The sequence below is a fragment of the Microtus oregoni genome, unplaced genomic scaffold (assembly GCF_018167655.1).
Source record: "Microtus oregoni isolate MIOR12 unplaced genomic scaffold, Mior012 000001F_ref0000356, whole genome shotgun sequence".
Classification (NCBI taxonomy): Eukaryota; Metazoa; Chordata; class Mammalia; order Rodentia; family Cricetidae; genus Microtus; species Microtus oregoni.
The window spans coordinates 8105912-8121907 of NW_024543060.1; positions in this window are offsets into that span (position 1 = coordinate 8105912).

The window sequence follows — 15996 nt, forward strand, 5'->3', positions numbered from 1 at the left end:
AACTTCCACTTAGAAGACTTCCCAGCCTGCAAAGCTATGTCTTCTAACCACTGGCCATACCCTGTGTTGTCACACTTGAATCTGTCTGTCCTTGTGCATCTTCTTCCTCCTCTTAAACTGACGCTGTGCAGCCCTATATTTCCTTTTACTGGCCCCAAAGATAAGCATTCCACTTTTAATCCTTCTTACTTCTCATTAAAATATTACTAATGTACAATAATTTGTCTTTTAGCATAAAATGCAAGCAAGTTCCTGTAATGTCTTAACACTTATCTGTTTCCTATCTTGCATGATAGTCTCAAGTGTTTTAGTATCAAGGAAGTTGAGAGAAGAAGCAAGAGAGTACATGGGAGATGCTGGATGGAGGGAAGGGAAAGGAGAAAATAATGTAAATATGTTTTAATTTCAGAAGTTAAAAAAAATACAACAGTAACAAAGATACTTACTTCAAAGTTAAAAGGAAAAAAAAGAAAAGAAAAAAACCAAGATGTAAGTCTGAGAAACATTTATCTCATAAAGCTGTCACACTTGCTGACTGATTGGCTGAAGCAGCTAAGGGACACAGAGGTCTGGAATGGACTCCAGCCCTCAGCTTGACAACTGCATGTGTTTTATAGCTGACAACTTCCTATGTGGTTCATTGGTAAGAGCTGCAGTCTGTCAACCCATCAAAGATGGGAGCTACATCTCTTGGCATGTCCTTGAGAGACAGCATTTTGAAGATCACAGCTTAACAACATTCATTGAACAGACCGTCCATGCAAAGACTCTGAAAACAACTCTTTCATCGATCCTGTCGATGTTTACTAGAGGGATGAATATCAGTCTATAAATTAAAACTGTGGAAATAACAGTGAAGAAATTGTTTACTAAATGCATCTGGAGGGGATGAGAAATGGCATATGTGTAAAATTTTTATTGAATCTGATTTTCAAGAATCAGCTAAACATAGACCTTAACTTATGACCATAAAATTAAGGAATTTTAACCAGCATCCTGATTACAGAGAATTTTGTTCCAATAAAGTTTGCGACATTTCCAGAAATTTCATAATAAACTGTTTTGGGTGGTTTGGAGTTGATGTCTAAATATTGTCTATGAAGAAATTGAAACAATTTTCACACCCATAAAATTATAATAATCCCTTATATATTGAAAGACTTTCACTTTTTTTTAATTTTCTCATTTTAAAAACAGCTATGGAGTATAAATTCAAAGACTATTACTTTCATTGTATATATTACCGAAGAAATAAGAGATATACTCCAGTCTTTATGGACTATCTTAAATATATGTCTCTTAAGTCATTAAGGTGCGAGAAAGGGTAATTGATATCAAAACCAAAGGATTGCAAATATTTGATTGTAGACAGTTTTCACAATGGTTTCAGTTGTCTCTAGGATGAAGTCTATACTAATGCTATTTGAGTGGGCAGGAATTACTGGAATGGCTGACAGGTTTAAGGCAGGAAGGATCATCCTTCCTCTGAAGTAACTGCTCAGTAATTTATTTGCTCTTGACTGGTGTTAGGATGAAGACAGACCCATTGCCTCAGCTGATAAAACAGGACATTAGAGTTACTCTATAAATTTTTCCAAGCTGAACTTGTCCAAACACCGAGGGATCCATAAGATAGTTGTGTCAATGATGATCATAGCCAGTCACTGGACAGCCAGGTGCAAAGACTACTATAATAAACTTGAAAATGCGTGCATTTCTCAAGAATGCTCACTTCCTTTTCTTTGGGCATGCCGTCAGAAGTGGGACAGTTCGATAACACAGTGGCCTAATTTTAGCTTTGCAAGCAGTTTCCATAGTTCTCTAGCTCGCAAAGAATGAAGAAACTCTTGTTCGCGAAGGCTTACTAACGTACATCCCCATCAGCCAACAGAAAATGTACCTCCACATTCTCCAGCTTTTGTTATTCTAGTAATACCTATTCCAAATGGGGCAAAGTGATATCCCAGTATAACAGTCTTGGTTTCCATTTCCATGAAGCTAGCTGTACTGAACATAAGTACCTATCTGTTGGCCACTTGCCTTGCTTCTTTTGAGAAGAATCTATTTGGATCACTTGTTCATTGTAATGAGGTTGCTGGCTCTTTTGGCTAATTTTGAGCTGTTTTTATATATTCAATATCAATCCTTTGTCAGAGAAGTAGTAGCCAAGTATGGCCTCCCGGGCTGGAAGTTGTTTCTCATTCTACTGACTGTTTCCTTCACTGTGTAGATTTTTGAGTTGGGTGTCATCCCACTTGGCTCTGTTGCCTGTGCTGTTGGAACCATATGTTTTAAAAAGAAACCATTGCTTGTTCCAGTGTCTTAAGTATTTTACCTACATTTCCTTCTAGTAGTTTCAGAGTTTTGAGTGTTCTATTTAGGTCTTTTTTCCGTTGCAGGATGAGAGGAAGAGGTCAAATACTAACATTCTGCCCATGAGTAATTTTCCCAACACCATTTACGGTCATCTTTCCTGAGGTTTAGTTCTATTCTTACTTTTTATGAGTCAGTTCACTATGGATGTGTGGGTTTGTTTCTTGGATTTCTATGTTGTTTCCAATGATCTGAGTAATATTCTGCACCCAGTACCTTGCTGTTTTGGTTATATGTCTCTGTGGTGTGTTTTGAAAACACGTATTGTGATGTCTCCAGTTCTGTTTTTTCTTTTTATTTTTATTTTATTTTATTTTTTTTATTGAGAAAAGGAGAAAAAAAAAACAAGTTTCCACCTCCTCTCAGCCTCCCATTTCCCTCCCCCTCCTCCCACCCTTCTCCACCTCCTCCCACCCTTCTCCCCCCCCCCCCCCACTCCTTTCCCCCTCCCTCTCCAGTCCAAAGAGCAGTCAGGGTTTTCTTTGGCTTCTTTGGGTTCCTTTGTGCTCCAATATATATTTTAGGTTCCCCACCATCATCAGAGTCTATGAAGAATTTCATTGCTGATTTAATGGAGAGCACACTGAATTTGTAAATTGTTTAGTTGGTAAAGATATTTTAACAAAATTGTGTCATCCAACACATGGATGTGTATGTGTGTGTTTGTTTATTCCATTTTTTTGTTGTTTCAATGTGTTTCATTTTTAAAGAAGATTTATTTCTTTTATGTGTGTGTATGGGCATTTGCCTAAAAGTAAGCATACCGTATGAGTTCAGTTCTCGTGGAGTCCAGAAGAGGGATGGTGTTAGCCACTTTGTTATTATTGAGAATTGAAACCCAAAGAACCGCAAATGCTCTTAACTGCTGAGCTATGTTTTCAGTCCCATCATTTCTATTTATTAATATATAGCCTTCATTTCTTTTCCTTTCCTAATTTCTCTGACTAAGATTTTCCTACCATATTGAATAAGTGAGCTAAGGGTTAACATCCTTGTTTTATCCTTGATGTTAGAGGAAATGGTTTTCTCCATTCAGCATGGTATGGGTGGTGGGTTTGCCATGTATTTTTTGTTGTATATGTCATATATAGGTTTTAGTATACTGAGGTACAATCCTTTTATACATGACTCATTCATAGTTTAAAATGAAGGAAATTTTGTCTGAAGCTTTTCTATGCCTATTTAGATAATACAGAGTTTTGCCTTCATTTCTGCTTATAAGGTATACTAATTTAGTTTGTGTATATGTATTATTTTAGTCATACTTGGTCATGATGATTAATCCTTTAAATGTACTACAAGATTCAGTTTGTGAGTATTTTATTGGGGATTTTGCATCTGTTTCTTTGAGGATGTTTATCTGTAGTTTGTTGTTTTATTTTCTGGTTTGGCAGGAGTAGAAAAGTTGTTTGGAAGTTTTATGGGGTGCTGGCTCTCCCTTTCTCTTCTGATCCTTTGCCTAGGTTGGGTAGACTTTCTCTGGAGAGTGTTTTGTTTTTTTTTTGTTTTATTGATATTTCTAGGTTAATGACTTCTTCAAATCCAGTCTGGGCCAACAGAAAATTCAAGAAACTCACCACCCTATGTTCTTTGAACTCCGAGGTTCCAGAAGGCCTGCCTTCTGCACTTCATTTTCCACAGTCTTACAGCTTTGTAAATTCTGTCATGGTTTGGTTTTAGCTGTACTTTTTTTGGGAGTAAGATGATATAGGAGATTTTTTTCCATCTATCAAATGCAATTGTTTTCAGGGACTATTTTCTATCTTGTTTAAGATGTGTAGGTTTTTTATATATACTTTATTGTTTTTAGTTGAGCTATATCTTTCCCCCACTTCCCCCATTCTTTTTCCTTCCTCTCCTCACCTCTTCCACCTCCCAGTCCCCCATGATCCCAATTTACTCAAGAGATCTTGTCCTTCCTAAGTGTATTCATGTATTTCTCTCTTAGGGTCTTCTTTATTGTCTAGGTTCTCTGGGTTTGTGGATTGTAGGTCAGTTAACCTTTGTTTTATGTCTAATATCCATTTATGAGAGAGTACATATTATATTTGTCTTTCTGGGTCTGGATTACCTCACTCAGTATTTTTTTTCTAGTTCTGTCCATTTGGCTGCAAATTTCAAGATGTCATTATTTTTTTACTGCTGAGTAGTAGTACTCCTTTGTGTAAATATACCACATTTTCCTTATCTATTCTTCAGTTGAGGGGCATCTAGGTTGTTTCCAGGTTCTGGCTATTATGAATAATGCTGCTATAATATGGTTGAGCAAATGTCCTTGTGGCATGACTATCAAGAACTCAAGAAACTTGACATCAAAAGAACAAATAATCCAAATAAAAATTGTGTACAGACCTAAACAGAGAATTCTCAACAGAGGACTCTCAAATGGCCAAAAGACACTTAAGGAGATTACATCAGTATTGAATATGTATATTTGTCTGTTTTATTCCTTCAATGCTGTATTTATATAATATTTAGTATTAGCACTTTTAAATAAAGCTATATAAAACAACAGTCTTCGAAGTAAATTAATGAGTAAAAATAACAAATCCATATTTTACTGTAAAAGGCACATGAAACAAGATATTTAGATGCCTTCATAAACTTCATGTGTCCTAAAATAAAATTCTGAAATCAAATATCAATTAAAGCAGAAGTTATATTCATAATTACAGTGATTCAAAAGCCTTGGTTAGATGTCTGTACCAGAATTTCCCATGATGTCAAGTATCTACACATTCTCCTTCTCCACTGTGCCGCACACTAGCTACCGATCAATGGCTTCTGAGCATTAAACTATGGTTTCTATAACTCCCAATGTTTTCAGGACATCTTGTCTGTTTCCCCTTCCCACGGCGGATCCATGTATAACCCCAGCTAAGACTCTAAGCAACAGTGGAGAGGGTGCCTAATCTAGCCTTCCCCTGTAATCAGATTGATGGCTACTTTAATTGTCATCATAGAGCTTTCAACCAGCAACTGATGGAAGCAGATACAGAGATCCACAGTGAAGCTCTGGGCCAAGATACTAGAGACCAGTCCAAAAGAGGAATAATAATATTAGCAAAGGGGTCAAGACCGTGATGATGATACACACAGAAACAGCTGACCTGAGCTACCAAAAATTCACTGACTCTGGACTGATAACGGGAGACCCTGTATAGGACCAAACTAGGCCCTCTGAATGTGAGCAACAGGTGTGAGGCTGGGGTAGTCTGTGGGGCCATAGGCAGTGAGACCAGGATTTATCCCTATGTTTGAACTGGCATCTTGGAGCACACTCTCTTTGGAGGGACACCTTGTTCAGCCTAGATATAGGGGGAGGGTCTTGGTCTTGCCTTGAAATGAAGTATCAAACTGTTGACTCTCCATGAGGAAGCCTTACTCTTTCTGAGGAGTGGATGGAGGTGGGGGAAGGGTGGGACAGGAGGAAGGGAAGGAGAGGGAACAGGGATAGCTATGTAAAATGAGAAAAGATTGTATATATACTATCTCTGGATGCCTTCCAAATTTACTGGTTTCTCACACTCACACTTGCTTACACTTAAACAGATATTTTTAACTCTTTGGAGCAAGGAGAGAGAGAGAGAGAGAGAGAGAGAGAGAGAGAGAGAGAGAACTCAGTATTTGCCTTTCTGAGCCCAGGATCTCTCACTTAATGGAAAGAAACTTTAAGCTTTGGTAAAGTTAAATTTCTTTGGCCTTTAGTTGCCCCCAAGTACTTTTCAAGCAACCTGCATTTTCTCATGAGTTTGATTAGATACAAAACCCTAACCATTAAATTCCTTTCCTATCTGACCTTAATTAACTTTCTGTTAGTCACCTAGCAGAACTAGTCACTTCTTAATTAATATTTAAATTCCCACTAGCCATGTTTCCCTAAATACTCTTTTTAATATTCTTTATTTTATTTCAATTTTATGATTACAGAATTTAAATTGACTTGGTGGCAATAATATCCTGCATATTGACACAGTCTTTTAATAATATGCTTTTACTTAAGAGCTAATAGTCATGTCTTTCAAAACTAGTTATTATACTTTTAATATGCTTCATGATTTACATTCCATATTAAACAAACTTAAAAATGTCTTTCAGACTAATTAGTAATAGATAAGGAGCCCTCACACAAATTAGTAAAAGTATTCAGCATTGTAACAAGTGTTCTCCTTGTCAAGAAACTCATACCAGGCTTTTGAGTCTCTCCTTAAACCATCTCTGATTAATTCTTTATTTTATTTTTTAATGAAATATCCTTGGAAGATTCCTCACCATTGTTCTTTAGCAAGCAAACATCAATACCCGAGGTCAATAAAAACAGCCCCTATGTTTAATAAAGATCTCCTCATCTTGCACCAGCTCCTGAATAAGGTTTGCAACAATGAGGCCAATTCAGAATAAAATGTCTACATAAAAATGTTTGTTCAAAAATAAAACGATTGCTCATAGGACCGTGCCCTCCAGTCATGTGTCCTTCATTCTTTGCACAAAGGCCACTGGCTATATTCTCCTACTTGTCCACGCTCGGAATAAAGTTTGATTGTCTTCTCAATTGTTATAATCACATTACAGTATTTCATATACACATCACAGTTATTCTGAATACGGTCTGAGTAACCATATTTTTATTAGTCTCATCAAGTATGTTTTATTTTTAATAGATTTATCATATATATATATATATATATATATATATATAGTACATGCGTGTGTGTGTGTGTGTGTGTGTGTGTGTGTGTGTGTGCGTGTGTGCAAAGATTAAGATTAACTCTTTTGGTTATTGAGTCTGAATATAGATGCCATTCTAAATTCTTCCAAGTTTTTTTTCTCCTCTACATTGTAGATGTTTAATAAATTTGCGGTAAACCAGCTAAATTACTAACACTGTCACAGAAACAGTGAAACTAAAATTAGACTGCAAAATGTCTGCTTTGTGAAAAAAAGAGTGATCCCTGAAAACATAGTCTTCCTATACTTTAAAAGAGCTTAAACATTCATATATTAAATACAGGTTCACAGTGTTTAAGGCTATATACACATAATCTAAATATGTAAAGGTGAAACCTGAATATTTGCTATAGACACATTTATTACTGTATCTCCTTCTTGAACTGACTGCTTTTGAAGACTAAGCTTGGTTTGGTCCTGGCTTTTTCTCTGTGTTATACACTTCATCCTCCTAGAGGCTGGCTTGTTTGTTTCCTCTGTTTCATATAATTTTCCTAAATTTGTCTTAATGTTTCTTAAAGACGAAATATTTTATTTCATGTTTTATTTTCTATCTCCTTTGGTTTTCCATGGTATTTTCTTCTTTCCTTTTGCATTTATTTTTCTTAAGTGTAGACAATTCATCTTTCATGTTTCCTTACGTTCATTTTTGACATCTCTCTTTTTCAGGGTCTCCTATTACTTTAATTTCAGCATTTGCATCCTATATAAACTGTGTTCTTCCAAAATTTGTTTGCATTTTTGTTTCCTTCTTCTCTGTTTGCTAACTTGTTCCTCAATTTTATCTGCCCACCTGTGCATTCCACATACTTTATTGTATATTTTTTTTCATTCAAATACCAAGAACTAATCTTTTTCCTGTTTTGAAGTTTTCTTGTTATTTCACTTTTTGAACACACTCCCTTGTGACCATAATGCTCTGTTATCGTCACCACCATCATCACCACCACTGGTGTAGACGTTAAACTCTCTCATTTGGTGCAAAATCTTTCCATTCAGTTTTCACTTTTCTGTTATTTGTTGCTTTCCTAGTGTGATATCTAATTTTTGTATGATATTATTTCCACTTCTATTTAGCAGTGGGTGTAAGAAGGCCTCACACCTCAGCAAGAAAACCTTAGTCTATAAGGAAAACATAGATAAACTCTTCCCAGTGTGTATGGAAACTCTGGACCACTAGAACCCTATTGGTCACTTCCTACCACAGAGAGACCTCAAGTCATCTCCTCACCTCTTGGCCTCAGAGTGGTGGCATTATCAACATAAACTCTTAGTGTGACTTGTATCACTTGTATTGAGTGTTACCTCGCTTTAGAGGGGTTGGGTACCAAGCCACCTTGCATGGGTGTGTTTGACACATTTCCCTAGGCATTAAACTGCAGTTGTTTCTCTATCACACTGTTTCTCCTGAGCGCACCAAGCACATTCCCTGTTGCAGAAGTTGAAACACACAGTAGATGTGCTCGAGGCAGAGTCACTAAGCTTCCAGGGAAGTATCTGAGTGCTTTCCATGTCTCCTATGTCCTCTCAAAGAACTGTCCAGCTACTCTTGTTCTAAGCCCAGAGCCCAGGAAGGTACCAACAGCTTACCCTATATTTCTAAGGGTATCTTGGCTTTGGGACAAGAATAAACTTGAATTACATGATATTAGCAATTTGCTGTGACCATTGATGCAGTTTCCTGTGTTTTCTTCACAGCCAAATTTACTTTGATCTTTCTGAGGAGTGTATCCTTAAGACAACCATTTTTGATAAAAGCTTACTCATGTCATCTGAGCTAGACGTTTTCCTTTGTATTTCTCCATTTACATTCTGAGAAGAAAGTCTAGACCACACAGCTCACTTGGCTTCTGTGGTGAGACCCCGTTGCATGCAACCTCACCGATTACTGAAGCTGAGGTCATCTGAGCCAGTCCTTAGGGAAAGAGGCACAGTCTGCAGAGAAACTGAAGAACTCAAAATGTCTTTTTGTCTATTATCTCCAATTGCAGCAAAGGAAAAAGTGGCTGGATCAGTTCAAGAGGTCATCTGACAAACATGCACATGAAAAACACCTTACTGGAGTGCATGACCTTAGGAATTCCATATTGAAAGCGCATGACCCTCTCAAGGTGGTCCAGAACACTAGTAATGTGAATGCTAGTGCTTTAACATTACAGAAAATTTTGATGCCTTTATTTGGTCAGGAACCATCATTATATGATAAATACTTCCAAAGTTGACTGTTTTGGAATTTGAAGAAATTTTTAAATTATTTCAATATTTAATATCGCTCCATACAGAATTGACAAAGAAGTCATTGTAAGGATGGGAAAATAAGCATTCTTATACCCTCAATAAATATAAATTATCAAAAAAATCCAATAAGTCTAAGGATGAATGAACAAAATAATAGACTGAGGCCTTTCAAGTATTTCTTTAATTTGTTAAATTTACTTGTTTTTTGGGGGGAGGAGGAATATCATGATTTGTTGATATTCCTATTATCTAGATTTCAGAATTTCTACTTCTGCTGTTCGTAATTTCAGGAACCAAAGTACAGATGTTTAAGATGTTGAAAATAATGACTGTGCAGTGATACAAAATGTAGCTACAATCACTAAAATCGTCATGATTAAGCTTTACAGACAAGAGAAAATAAAATACCTCTTTTGATTTGCTCAGTGCTATGGATATGGAAGCTCCTGTTTGGGTTCTTAACCCATGGAACTCAGCTCAGTTGGAAACATTTGCTTGTGTGCCTGAAATCTCAGTACTATGGTGGAGGCAGGGAGACTGTGATCACTGTAGCCTGGACTCTCTCAACAAAGAGAGAAGAGACATGAAGGGAAGATGAATGGCAAGGGTCTTTATTTCTAGCTAATGATGAGAGGGATGGATAATGGATGCTCTATTGGAGCATCATTTCAAATGGGTGTGACCCGTGATCTGAGCATAGACCCTGTAAGCAGCCACTGACTGTGTTTACAGTGTCCCTAGACCTCCAAGTGAGAATCTAGGCAAAGGATATAGACAGTTCTTCTAGCTATACCCAACATGAGGACACCCTGGAACGTTTCAGGTCTCAGAGTAGAAAGAGCCAGGCTCCTTCTGCTGTACTGTATGTTCCAGCTCACTGGCCCTGCTTGGCTTCTGTGGTTTTCCTGTCTTTCATCACAGCTTTTTTTCCCTCTCTCTCACTTTATGGGCACTGTGAGTCTTGCATTGGCCACTTCTACTTCTCCTTCCTGTTTAATTAATACTTGTTTTGGAGGAGTTCTGGATAGCGAGTGTTGCTCATAAACATGTAGCGCTGTGTGTTTGATATCTCAAGCTTCTCATTTGGCTTGCTTTTCAATTTCTGAAGATTCCCTTATTTGTTTAATGTGTAATGTGTGTGTGTACATTTAAAGAGTGCCATTTGCAAATACAGAAAAGCTGCTCTGAACACAACTCTTTGGTTCTCTAGTAATCTTAGTGACCTTCATGCAGTGTCCTGAACTTGCCATACCTTTGCGAGAAGTGTGATAATTATTAATCCTAGTATCTCTCTGGAAGTCTGTTTTTCTTTAAAAGTATGTGATAAAATGTGATTCACGATCTCACATGATAACTCCACCAGTTAGTTTCTTTTGCCCTTTTCTGGTAAACATCCCCTCTGGGCTTCCTTGTAGCTGCTTATCCTTACTACAGCAACTATTTCATCTTTATGTTTATTTACATAAAGCTTAAGAACCAGGCTGGACAGCATGAAAAGAGGTCCAGCATTTTGCCCCTAATATCAACATGGTAAATGGAGGCTTTGTAAATATTTATGTTGGAAAAAAAGGAAAACAACCCGATAAGCATAAAGCATGCAATATGGTAAGCTTTAAGGAAGCCTTTCGGGAGTTGACACAGTGAATATTAGTAATGGAACATACATAAATATTGTTGATAGAGATAAAGTAGTAGAATCTGCATAACAAACATTATAGTATTATACAGGTTTTCTGTGCAAAATAGTTTTGCAATTGGCAACATGATGGTGCGGAGAGTAAACCTGGGTTGAGGTGTGAAGGGTGTGGCTCAATGGTAGAGTTCTTGCCTAACATGCGTGACCTCCTCGGTTTGATCTTTGGTGCTGAAAGAAAAAGTATGGAGAAGGATAGTTAAGTTTGTGTGCTGTTCCAATATGGAGTAGCTACATGAGGTGGGAGAAAATTACCTACTGCTGAAAAAGTATGAACTTTATCTCATTTTATAGATAAATAAATCTGACGGTGCACAGAAAGTTTAAATGATCTGTCTGCATCAGGCTAACAGCTGGCCGTTGGCAAAAGGCAGACTGCTGTTCCTTCCTGAGTGTGGTGTGCAGTCTGCCAGGAATGTTCGCTTTTCCTGTGTCTCTCTACTTCTTCCCATCATCATTCTAACACATTTTCCTCTCAAGTTCCCTTTGCTGCCCTTGAGATGCTTCTGCTTTTTGGTGGCTCTGCTCAGTTTTGCTAAAAGCGTGAAAGATTAAAGAAGTCCTGCTTTAAGCTGGATTCCAAAGGCCCCATACCATTTATAGGCACAAAAGACACATGTCTCAGCAAGTTACCATGACAGCCGAAGAGTTTAGGTCAATTTAGTGGGATGTATTGACTTACATGGGGGCAGGGAGGGGCCGTCTCTCTGTTGAGTCATAACACTTAGCTTGAAACCCTTGCAGGCCAGTGACTGTCGTCTCCATTTAAGAACGTTATGGGACATCAACGGGAAACTGACAGCCATACTCATTTTTTCTGTTTATTTTTTTTTCACTTAAGTGAATTTGTGAACTTCCTTAAACTGTCTTTCCCATGACAGCTACAGAACTGAGATGTCAACACAGGAATGAAGACAGGTGCTTGATCAATGTTTCCCAAACAACCTCGGATGTGGTTCTTGTTAAAAAAGAGGATGTCATGAACTCAAATTTAAAATGACATTTGTACAACACTAGAATAGAGGGGATAAAATCATCAGCTTAGGTTTGTCTACACAGAAGTATAAGTAAAGATGAAAATTAGAAAGCGTTCTCTTGGCTTAAAAGTGAGCAAAAATGAGAGTGGTGTTGATGTGTTTGAGCTCATAAAGGCATGTCTATAATCTGAAGTCTGAAGTATGAAATAAATACAGTAAGAGGGATTAGTTTGATTAAGCTTAAAAAATGATGTAATCCAAATAAATTCTGCAACAATGGGGGAAACATGAAAGCACTGTGCTAAGAGAAATGATCCAGGCATGTAAATACACACACACACACACACACACACACACGACCTTACTTACACAAAGTATTTGGTGTGGTAAATTCACAGAAATAGAAACTGAAATAGGGGTGAATGTGGACTGGGAAAGTGGGTAATGAGAAGGAACTGTTTGATGGATAAAGACACCCTGAGAAGATAGACAAGTACTAGGGACTGGCAGGACATCACAGCTGCACGGTATTGTGAATGTAGGTAAAGCCATTGAATCATATTATCATGTTATGTGTAGATATTTCACGAAATTAAAACCTAGTAGGAAATTAACTTAGATATCTGAAGCAAGAGTGTAGAGAAGGAGACTTGGTGGCTATGCAACCAAAATATTCAGATCACTTCATATAGAGTGGTACCCATCTCATCTCTGCCTCTGTCATGATGATATTGTTTGCACTAAACTAAACTTGAAGCAGCATCTAGCCCCACTGCCAGGGTTTTCTGAGGCCGCACTGCCAGGGTACTCAAACTCAACATCCCGTTCTCTAGCACTGCACACAACTCTGCTGTTTTATCTCTAGAGGGGTGCATCTGGAGTGCAGATTGTCAGACCCATTAATCCATACAATGAGGCTGGGGAAGAGCATATGGAATACGGTGTAAGTGCTGTAATTGTAGAAATGCTTCATCTCAACCAAGACACTCAATGTGGCTCTCCTCCAAGCATGGATATTATGAAGGGAAATAGCCACTGTTGTGATGTGGTTTTTTGCAGTCTTTTGGCTTTTGTGAAAGCTGGCCATTATGATGAACTGCGCTTAGGTAAAACTAGCCCTATCTGAGGTTTGCTCTTGTGACATAAGCCATGAGTGAACCAAGTAGCTAGCTGATGGTCATCCCTGACTACTGCTTGACAGCCACATTGAAAAGTATTCATCAAAATGCAAATCAGATGCCATGAAGTTCATTGAAACTGAGATAACGTATCTCTCAGGACTCCAAGTGCCAGTCCCTTCAGGCTGGGCATTTAGCACTAACTTCCCTGCGACCCTACTGTTTGTTGGTCCTCAATCTGAAAGCAGTCAGTTCTGAGGGCCCTGTTAAATGTGAACATTCCTTTGATTTATTGCTAAATCATTCTGGATTCAAGTGAGAAGCACCATGTTCCAAGCCATTTGGATAATTTCTCTTACCGGTGCAGTGGTTTATCCGTCACTAGCATTTTGAAATCAATCAATTTTCACCTACTGGTATCTTCATCTATTCCCTTTTGCTGTTTTTACTTTTTCTTCCTTTGTGTGAGTTGTGATAAACTGGGCCATTTGGACATCATCTTTGCTTTGCTTGTCATTTTGTTAGCTTCTATGTGAGGCAGACCTTGGGATGTAAACTTCTATAGTAACTCACCTTCAAAGGTATCCTTACCTTTTTCTCAGCTAAAACTCTAGGGACAACTAAGAGTATACAGTTATATTCCCATTGGTCATCTTTGTAGATGTTACATGAGTATGTTTAGAGCCATTTTGAATGCCATCCTTATGAGTTGAGCCAAGTATGTTCAATGAAATAAATAGAAATAATAGACCTTGCCAGCATGTGCCAAAGTACCCACTCAGCATCATAAACTCCCCCAGTGGTTGCCAATATTGCCTGCAAAGAGCCTTTGGGTTTTCTTAAAAATTACTCCCCAACCTCTCCACGAGGGGTGCACCCACACACTGAGACAATGGGGATGTTCTATCCAGAACTCACTAAGGCCAGCTGGCCTGGGTCTGAAAAAACCTGGGATAAAACCGGACTCACTGAACATAGCGGACAGAGGACTACTGAGAACTCAAGAACAATGGCAGTGGGTTTTTGATCCTACTGCAAGTACTGGCTTTGTGGGAGCCTAGGCAGTTTGGATGCTCACCTTACTAGACCTGGATGGAGGTGGGTAGTCCTTGGACTTCCCACTGGGCAGGGAACCCTGATAGCTCTATGGGCTGACAAGGGAGGGGAACTTGATTGGGGGAGGAGGAGGGAAATGGGAGGAGGTGGCAGGGAAGAGACAGAAATCTTTAATAAATAAATAAACGGAAAAAAAGAAGCCCTGAGCACAGTGGTTGCAGGGGATGCAACCGAGTTTATTAATATTGTAGTAAATTTGCAATGTTTTTAAAACCAAAAAAAAAAGTTACTCCCAATCCCAGAGTCATTCCCAAAACCTTATCCCTGCTGGGGACCACTGGTACTTGTGATTGATTGACATTAGAAAAGAAAGACCTTTTCTTTTGTCTTCTGACCTTGTACTGTTCTAAGAATAACTCCGTGGTCAGAGCTGGAGTGTGGCCTGTTAAAGCCTTCACGGAGGTATATTAAGACTTCTTCCTCACGCTGCTTGGTCTTACTTCCTCAGCTCCCATCACACTGATGGAAGCGTGAACACAGCTGTAACCAATTTTCTAGCAATCCTCCTCAGACAAAGCCTGCTCCTCCAGTAACCCCCATTTCAATAGTTGGAACCTCTGGAAGATGATGTCTGTCTGATTGGCATGTGAAGTTTTTGCCCTTAATCTTACACAAAAGGCTGAGAGGCAATACTGCATTCATTTTAGCACTAGACATTTCTGGAAAGGATTGTTACTGCTGAAAAAGCAAATATGGTGAACAATGGCAAAACAAATTAAAATTAAGGAAGAAGACTGACAACATAAAAATCAGTAATACGAAAACAAACTGAAGTTCTCCCAACCCACCAAGGAATCTTCCAGACAACAGTGAGAGAAAGAGTGTGTGTGAGAGAAATTAATTAGATCAACCAGGCCACTAAATTTTCAGAAAGAGAAAAATAAAGGACAGAGAAAGAGAGATGATAAAAGAGGTCCCATGTGATTAGAGCCCACTAGATGTATTTGGAACTTTTGAGCTATTTGATTGATCAAGGAGAAAATAACATCATTTAGAAAATCACAGCATGTTCAAACACTGCTCTTTGTGAGTATCTATGGATTATTTCAATCTCCAGGTATGACAAGGGGCTACTTGAGAGTTCTAAGTTCAAGACTTTACACTAACATTAGAAAAGATAAAGTGAGCGCTGGTGAGATGGTTCAGAAGGTAAAGGTGCTTGCAGAATAAGCCTGGAGACCTGAGTTCACTCCCTGGAGCCCACATAAAGATGACTAGGAAGACCTGACTTTACTAAATTGTCCTCTGATCTCCAAATGCACGCAGGCATGGGTGTGTGAACACATACACAAACACACACATATCACATCACACATGCACTCACTACATAACGTGGGAGTCAGCAAAATGACTCAGTAGGTAAAGGACCCACGTGGTGAATGGTGGATGGAGACAGCTAACTCTGGCAAGCTGTTCTCTGATGAGCACACACATACATAGCAAATAAATGCCGTTGTTTGAAAGGATAAAGTAAATCTGTGGCTGGGAAGAGTTATTAATTCAAGGAAACAAACAAATGAACAGAAACAATGGGGTTGGGGCACAATCAAATTAAGACTTCATAGGAAATAGGGATGTATTTCCAGGTTAGAATAAGGTGTTCTAGTTTATAGTCTTATCCCCAAGACTCAACCGAACTTAAGTAGTTCCATACTTAAGAAACTCCTACATGGAAAGAAGGGTTCCAATGAGAATTGTTTGGCAGGTGGGCTCTAGAATCACTGGATGTTGAACTGTGCTCTTGAGGTACAGA